Raw genomic sequence first — 8,774 nt, 5'->3', positions numbered from 1 at the left:
CTCAGACACTTTCTGCCTGCAATTCCTTTGTTCAGAAAATCGAGAGCTTCATTAACGGATAATTTTTCTTTTGTTTTATCTTAACCAATTATTACCATGGGATTTGTTTTAATAATAAAATATAAACAATGAAATGTACTTAGATTGTGGTTTACCATCTACGTCGTCTGGTCTGCTAAGTACCGAATGTGACCTATTCTCGAATATGATTGTTTTGCCGAATGTGAATTCTCATTGCTATTAGACGTGTCTCGGTATTTATACGTCCACCATTCATGTATTTAGTTATGACGATCTATGATGTTTCTTTCGTAAGTCTGGTTGAATATTGTGTTATGTCTTATCGTTTGCGGTTTTAATTCTATTTCTATTTTCTATATGTATGTAACAGTTAAGATAATTAATCAGCTAGTTCATTTATATGATTTTTAGTTTAAAGCAACTATATAGTTAGAAAATACAAATAATTACACCATTACTAACACAATTCTATATTAATATTCTTGTAATGGTTAGAAAATACATAAAATAACACCATTACAAACTTAATCCCAATTTTATATTCTATTTTTATAAATTTACCTGTGACGTCACTTTTTGAGCCGTTGATACATGATTGTGACGCACAGTTCATAATTCCATTGTGTTGTACTCGTTTAATGTGAATTAATGGAAGTTTGTCCGTTTTAATTCTGTGGTTTACATGTTGTAATGTACTATTATATTATTTATTTATGTATTTGTCTGTCCTGATTGTTTTTGCGTTTATTTGTACTGTATTCCTGGCACGTAATGTTGTCATTTTAGCGGTATTTTTAACATTGTCATATAAGCGGGAGGTTTGTCTAGCCATAAAGCCAGGTTCAACCCACCATTTTATTCGTAAAATGTCCCGTACCAAGTCAGGAATATGGCAGTTGTTATCAAATAGTCCGTTTCTATGTATGTTAGCGTTTGTTTTTGTAGCAGTTCAATGTTTCTGTTGTTCCGTTGTTTTCCTCTTATAGTTGATGTGTTTCCCTCGGTTTTGGTTTGTGACCCGGATTTGTTTTCGCTTTATCGATTTATGACTATTGAACAGCGGTATACTACTGATGCCTTTATTTATAATGATTTGTTTGTTTGTTGTTTCATTAATTGAGGTTGATTGTCTGAATGGAAACGGGAAATGTGCCAAACAGACAGTAAGCCGACCAAAGTGCAAAAAACAGCCCTAGGCCACCAATAGTTCTTCACAACGCAGCAAGAAAATCCCGCACCCGGAGGCGTGCTTCAGCTGGCCCCTGATGAATAATTATACTAGTTCAGCAAAATGGACGCCACACTAAACTCCGAAACATACAAATGAACTAATAATTCAAAAAAAACAGACAAGACTAACAAAGGCTGACTTGTGATTGGCGAAAACATGCAGCGGGATTAAACATGTTTTGTGATATCTCAACCCTCCCCTATACCTCTTGTCAATGTGGAATAAACAAACACACAGCAACACCCATAGTAAAACTTAGTTTAAAAGAATTCCGAGTCCGATTTCTAGAATAGGTAACAGAAGAAACTAAGCAAAATGACAATGTTTAACATAAATTAACAAAGGACTACTATATATATAGCAGTTATCGACATGCCAGCTCCAGAGCTCAACTAAACTGATCGAAAGATTATGTCTTCATCAAATGAAAATCAAGAACAATTCCTCCCGTAAGGGGTTTAGTATCATGCCATCATAAATTATACGAGAAGAGCATAATCCGTATCATACCAACAACTGGTTTTAGAATAAAGACCCTTTGAGTGAATCAATATTGATTTCTTACGTATAATTCAACTATTTAAGGCATTTTCTCAATGTTGATATGTTTAAAATGTTTTCTGAATTTTATGCTATTCACCCAATTAAAATGAATTTAGAAATCTCTTAAAAAGCGCCAAAGAAGAACGTTTTATTTTGATATATTTTCAACCATACTATCATTCTATATGTGCCTGTCCCAAGTTAAGAGCCTGTTTGTCATATTTGTTTTTCGTAAAGTGTTTGATTATAAATAAGGCTGTTAGCATTCTCCATTGAATTGTTTCATATTTTTCATGTCGGTGCCTTTTATAGCCGACTATACGGTTTGGGTTTTTCTCATTGTCGAAGGGCATACGGTTGCATATAATTGCTTACATCCACTTCATTTGAACTTTGGTGGATAGTTGTCTCATTGGCAATCATACCACATTTCCTTAATTTTATAGCAATGCATGGATGATTTTTAACTAGATTGCTTATGTCTCAACATCTTGTACTTTTTCGGTTTTTTATTAGCATTTATTTATTACAATTGAACTGTGTCCTTTTGATCTCGAGATAGAAGATTGCAGCATTAAATAAATTATGCGATAAAAGAGGGACGAAAGATACCAGAGGGACAGTCAAACTTATAGATCGAAAACAAACTGACAACGCCATGGCCAAAAATAAAAAGACAAACAGAAAAATAATAGTACAGATGACACAACACAGAAAACTAAAGACTAAGCAACACGAACCCCACCAAAAACTGGGGGTGATCTCAGGTGCTCCGGAAGGGTAAGCAGATCCTGCTCCACATGTGGCACCCGTCGTGTTGCTTATGTTATTACAAATCCGGTAAATAGTCTTATTCGGTATGTCACATTCGTGAAAAGGGAAGGGTATTGTAGTTACGACATAAGGAACATATCCGATATCATCTGTGAAACGGTTATTCCATAACCGTCAACCAACTCGTGATGGCGTCCATAAAATTTACGAAGGGATGTTTTCAACTTCACCATTTGGAACTCTTGGTTTAATAGCTTCCTTGTGAGCAGTAATCCTCTATCAAGGAAATCATGATAGGAAATACAAGCCCGGGAATATCGTATCAATTGGGAGATATATACTCCGTATGCAGGCGCTGCTGGAATGTTGCTACATAGAAATGGAAAGTTCACAATTGGGAAGCTGAAATCATCTCTTTTGTCGTAAAGTTTTGTTTTCATCCGACCCTCATTGTCAATTTCTAGATGTAAGTCAAGATATGAGGCAGATTTAACTGCATCTGTAGTATCCTTTATCTCTAGTTCGATGGGATAGATTCGTTCAACATATTTACCAAATTTTGTATTATTTAGTGAAAGAACATCATCTATATAGTGGAACGTAAAGTTAAAGGATATTGCTAACTTCTTATCTTTCTTCCTAAGAAGTTCCTGTATGAAGTCAGCCTCATAATAATAAAGAAACAAGTCGGCAAGAAGAGGGGCACAATTGGTTCCCATTGGAATTCCGACAGTCTGCTGAAAAACACATCCTCCAAACGTAACAAATATGTTGTCAATCAAGAAATCAAGCATCTTGATAATGTCAGTTTCAGATAATTTTTGTTTTAATCAGAGTGATTCTTAGTAGGATTTATCCCTCCCCAGGACAAGATAATTGTATCTACGTTCGCAATTCTTTTTAATGAAACAAAGTAATACAAACTCTTTCAATTTGTCTTTAAGTTTGGAATGGGGAATACTTGTGTAAAGTGTAGAAAAGTCAAATGTTTTAATACTATTGCAAGATGAGAGAGTCTTAGATTGTATGTACTCTAAAAGATCTTTGGAACTTCTTAGTATCAACATCTGATTCACGCCACCTCTAGAATAGGCAGTTTCACAATAACTTTGGAGACCGGCTTTGATTGCTGATAAAATAGATGTTAATAATTTAGAAAGAGGTGTCGTCGAGCACTTGGAAGACCCAGCAATATACCGTTGTTTGTAAGGACACTTATGTAGTTTAGGTATCCAATACAGTGATGGAAGATCCAGTTCTTCATCTTTGGTTGAAATTCCAAAGGAACATAGAACAGACCTATAATTATCCAGGATTTCCTCTTTGGTAAGTGTCGTGAGGATATATGTTGAGTTTCCAAGTGAATTGTCAATACCTAATTCATTTATCAAGCAGTTTATGTAATGATATTTACACACAAAAACGATGTTGTTTGGGGCTTTATCTGCGGGGACAACAACATATTTGTCATGGAGGTAGGACAAGTGTTTTGCAACATTTAGGTCTTTAAAAATTGACGTAGCGTAGGTATTGATAGGCCCATTTAGTTTCTTAATTCGGATTTGTATCAACGACCTCACAGCCTTAAACCATTCGGAAAGAGTATCTACGTCTTCTTTCTCGCGTTTAGCCCATTGCCTGGCATAATCCTCGACTGAATCCATCAGTATTTTGAAGTTGTATTTCCAATTGATGGATTTAGGTTCACGATATTTCGGACCTTTGAATACTAGTAACAAATTTCGCATGGAAGTGTTATTGACAATGTTGAGGTCTCCGGTAATAACGTGGCCAGCCGGATTATATGTGAATTGGGAACTAGCACAGTTGCAATCATGAGGTTAAGACTTGAAGTCGTCAATGTTGAGATCCTGCAAAACGTGTTTGTAATTGAAAATTTTAGTTGTAATTGGTTTGGTATAGGTATAAGAAATTATTGGTACAGACTGATCTTTAAAATAAGGAGGTATTTTCGACTGAACTAATTTATGATGAAGGATATTGCCTAAGTTGACGCCATCGAGACCTTTGTTGGCAAAGGAAAGTTTAAGAAAAGATCTTTTCTTTTTTTCATCTTTTCCAAAGCGAACTGGTTTGAAAAGTCTGTGACTTGCAATATCCGAAATGATAGCTGTAAGTTTGTATTGGTGTGAATGGTTTGAATGTTATCTGTTCCTAACTGGCCCGTTGAACGCAAAATTTCATACTCTACTTAAAACTATCTTCTTTTCGTTGAACTTAAAAGATCTATAACAACTAACATAAAACAATAGACACAAAGCACCGATATAGAGTATCACCAGCTTAGAAGTCAGTAATATTGTGTTGATATGAAATCTTTGATGAGTTTTAATAGAAAGAAATTATTAATTCTCTTAAAACCCTGCAAATAAACATTATACAATATGCAAAATAATGATTAACCAGCTTTCAAGATACAAGATCGATATGTGGAGACATTAATTAATGAACCAATTAACAAATGCCATCTTGCAAGATTAGTAAAAAAGATATACCTAAAGAACATGAAGAAGCTAGATTTCATGGTCAACATATACAAATATCACCTAAAGCTAAACATATTCAATCTCTACATTTTTTATGGCTACATAGAGTCAAGATAACGAGTTTTTATTTGTATTTTGGCATTTGATTTGCAGATTTTCTGTAGTGTTAAATCTTTTTTGTGATACCTATTATCTTGCTGGTATTGTAAAAAATATTGTTAAGGAACCAAGCAAAAGTATCGACAACAGATATGTAAATAATACACTGCACATCGATAAAATAATTGATACTTAGATACTTAACATAACCTGGCATGAAAATACATATATTGCTGTTACGAAATTTGTGAAATTATTTTAATTATTTTAATTATTGAAGAATATATCTCTCTCATGCAAAGCTCTAATTCCTTGCTCGGCTTTAATAATACTTTATAGACTTTTTGGTTTTATCAGCTCTTGAATTTTCTAAAAAGTTTTGAGTTTTCAAATATTTTGACAAATATTTTCGCCCTAGTATAGAACACGAAATGGAAGTTCATATATTGTATTATTTGCTGATAAAGCAATATTCAATATAATATAATAGTGACTCATAAAAATAAAAACGAAATAAAATACATTGATATATTAATTACTTGCACCAATTTTGATAAAACAATTCTACTAACACTCGCTGCATGAAAATCTACTTGTGACACTGCATTCTAGTATTCTGCATACTTGGTGCAGGGAATTCGGCCTTCAATAATGAGCAAAACACAGATTGGATTCTCTGAGAGTCTTCCGACCGATTAAGCGGTTAACTGGTATGAAAGTTGATAACAAAATCAATGTCTACAGTAATTTGTAATGAATTAATGGATACTAGTATATGAAGTGATGTATCAAAGTTTATCGTCAGATCCTTCCCTAAATCATTTTCTATTGTTTATGTCTTAATGTTAATAATTTTCAGTAACGCTTAGTTTGCATTTCAGGTATGTTTATTTTCTGTAAATTTACTGTTTACAAAATGCCCGTTTTGCGTAGCAAATTATACGCCTATTGTTTTTGATGAGTTTTTACAACCACTGGGTCGATAGTGGACGTCTCCTCCCCGAGGGTATCACCAACCCAGTAGTCAGAACTTTTGTGTTGACATGAAATATTATTGATATATCAATTTTCTGTAAATGCACTGTTTATGAAATGTTGAATTGTTTGTAACACTAAGGTTTTTCTACACCCAGGCATAGATTGCCTTAGCCGTATTTGATACAAATGTACTGAATTTTCGGTTTTAAGGCATTCCAATCTCGTAACTGATTTGGCCTTCCAGATGTTTTATTTCGAGCGCCACTGGTGAGTCTTGTGCGTCTGGGGAACGAAATTATACGCCTTGTATCTTTGATGAGTTTCAACAAACACTGGGTCGATGCCACTGCTGGTGGATCTTTTGTGTTGACATTAACTATTACTGAAATGCTTATTTTCTGTAAATTTACTGTTTATGAAATGTGGAATCATTCGAAACAATATGGTTTTTCAACCCCTAAGTATAGATGCCTACGCCGCATAAGCCCTGTTTTGAACAATTTTTAAATTTTGTTTGGTTTTTAATGCTCTTCAATATGTAATTGGTTTGGTCTTCCAACTGTTATGATTCGAGTGCCACTGATGAATCTTGCGTAGACAAAAAGCGCATCTGGCGTACGAAATGATATACCTAGTATCTTGGATGAGATTTTACAACCACTCAGTCGATACTACTGCTGGTGGACGTTTTGTCCTCGAGGTTATCACAAGTGTTAAGTCCAGTAGTCAGCACGTTTGTGTTGACATGAACTTACATTAATGTGTTCAGTTTATATAAAAGTAAGGAGATGTGGTATGATTGCCAATGAGACAAATATCCACCAACGTTCAAATGAAGTGGATGTAAGCAATTATAGGCAACCGTACGGCCTGCAACAATGAGAAAAACCCATACCGTATAGTCGGCTATAAAAGGCCCCGACGTGAAAAATATGAAACAATTCAATTGAGAAAACTAACGGCATAATTTTTAACAAAACAATTTACGAAAAACAAATATGACCAACGACAACCACTGAACTTCAGGCTCCTGACTTGGGACAGGCACATAAAGAATGTGGCGGGGTTAAACATGTTTGTGAGCGCTCAACCCTCCCCTTACCTTGAACAGTGGTGTTACAGCACAACATGTACATTTACGGTTTGTGACATGTTAGATTATTCGAAACACTAAGGTTTTTCTACCCTAGGCATAGATTGCCATGACCATTTTGGCCACAACCTTTCAAGATGCTGGTTTTTTAATGCTCTTTAATTTCGCAATTGATTTGGCCCTTTAACTGTCTTGATTCGAAATGAGTTTTGTGTAAACGAAACGTGTGTCTGGCGTACCAAATTATGCCTGTTTTCTTTGATGTTGTTTTTGTGTAGTAGTGTCGATGAATAAAACAGAAATTTAGTAACTTAATCATATTCGGGAATGAGCGTTGTTGGTTCAATGAAATTCATCTTCATGTCATCTTTTAAATGGATCTTAACCTAGAGGGAAGTTGCTAAAGTGAAATATTAAAAAAATACTTTTCTTTTTTCCTTATTATCTTAAGGCATTGGCATAGTTCTGGAGTAATCATTCAGCTGTTGCATCCAAAGTACTGCTCGATTCCAACATTTCCCGACCGGCTTCAGTGACGTCTTCCTATGATATATTGGAGTAAAGAAAGGCAACGTCAAGCCAGACAAGAACAGAGAGGAATCACTCCTGCCTACATTATCAACAGTATTCAAATGTGGCCTTGTTCATATACATATACATCTGTTCTCATTCGATGAAAAGTTGAGAGTGGGGTTAGAGGCTTATTTGTTTTTCTTTCTGACAACAGGAAGTGTGTTCATGTCTGTCTTTCTATTTATAAATTAGGCCGTTAGTTTTCTGAATTGAATTGTTCATATATATTTTTATGTCGGGGCCTTTTATAGCCGGGTTTTTCTCATTGCTAAAGGCCGTGCCGTTGCCTCTAATTGCTTACATCTACTTGATTTGAACTTTGGTGAATAGTTGTCTCATTGGCAATCATACCACATCTCCCTATTTTTATAAGAAGAGTTTTTAAAATGATATTGTCTATATGTATATATATATATATATATATATGTATAGCTATGCCAAGACAATCCTTAAAAGCATAAAGTTGGAGGAAAGCAAGACGATACAGCAATTTGAAAACTTATTTTGTTTCTTTTTAATTTTTAGTAATATATGTATATAATTATTCATTTTTGTGTGTGTGTTATTCTGACGTGTTTATACAAAAATTCGTGTACTGTAAATCTGTTTAAAAATAGTTTTATATAATGAACACTGTGTTTACATTACATTTGTTCTCACCTCTACGTCATTTTTAAATACCTGTACTGAAGAATTGGTCACACGAGTAAACTAGAATAATTCAAATGTATATTGAATATTGAAAAAGTTATTCGTATACCATCTAAGTGCTACGATGAATAATGTGGCTTTTGAACATTGATTTTTATCGAGCAAAAGCCTATTTATTTCTCTGAAAATTTAACAGTTATTACATTTAACTTAAGATTCCGTGAGATATATGTATATCTTATTGTAACTCGTTATTTAGACTATCGTCATATATAAGATTGGCGTTGTGTTATTTAAACAATAG

The sequence above is a fragment of the Mytilus californianus genome, unplaced genomic scaffold, assembly GCF_021869535.1.
Source record: "Mytilus californianus isolate M0D057914Y unplaced genomic scaffold, xbMytCali1.0.p SCAF_2, whole genome shotgun sequence".
Classification (NCBI taxonomy): domain Eukaryota; kingdom Metazoa; phylum Mollusca; class Bivalvia; order Mytilida; family Mytilidae; genus Mytilus; species Mytilus californianus.
Note: the sequence above shows the minus strand (reverse complement) of the source record.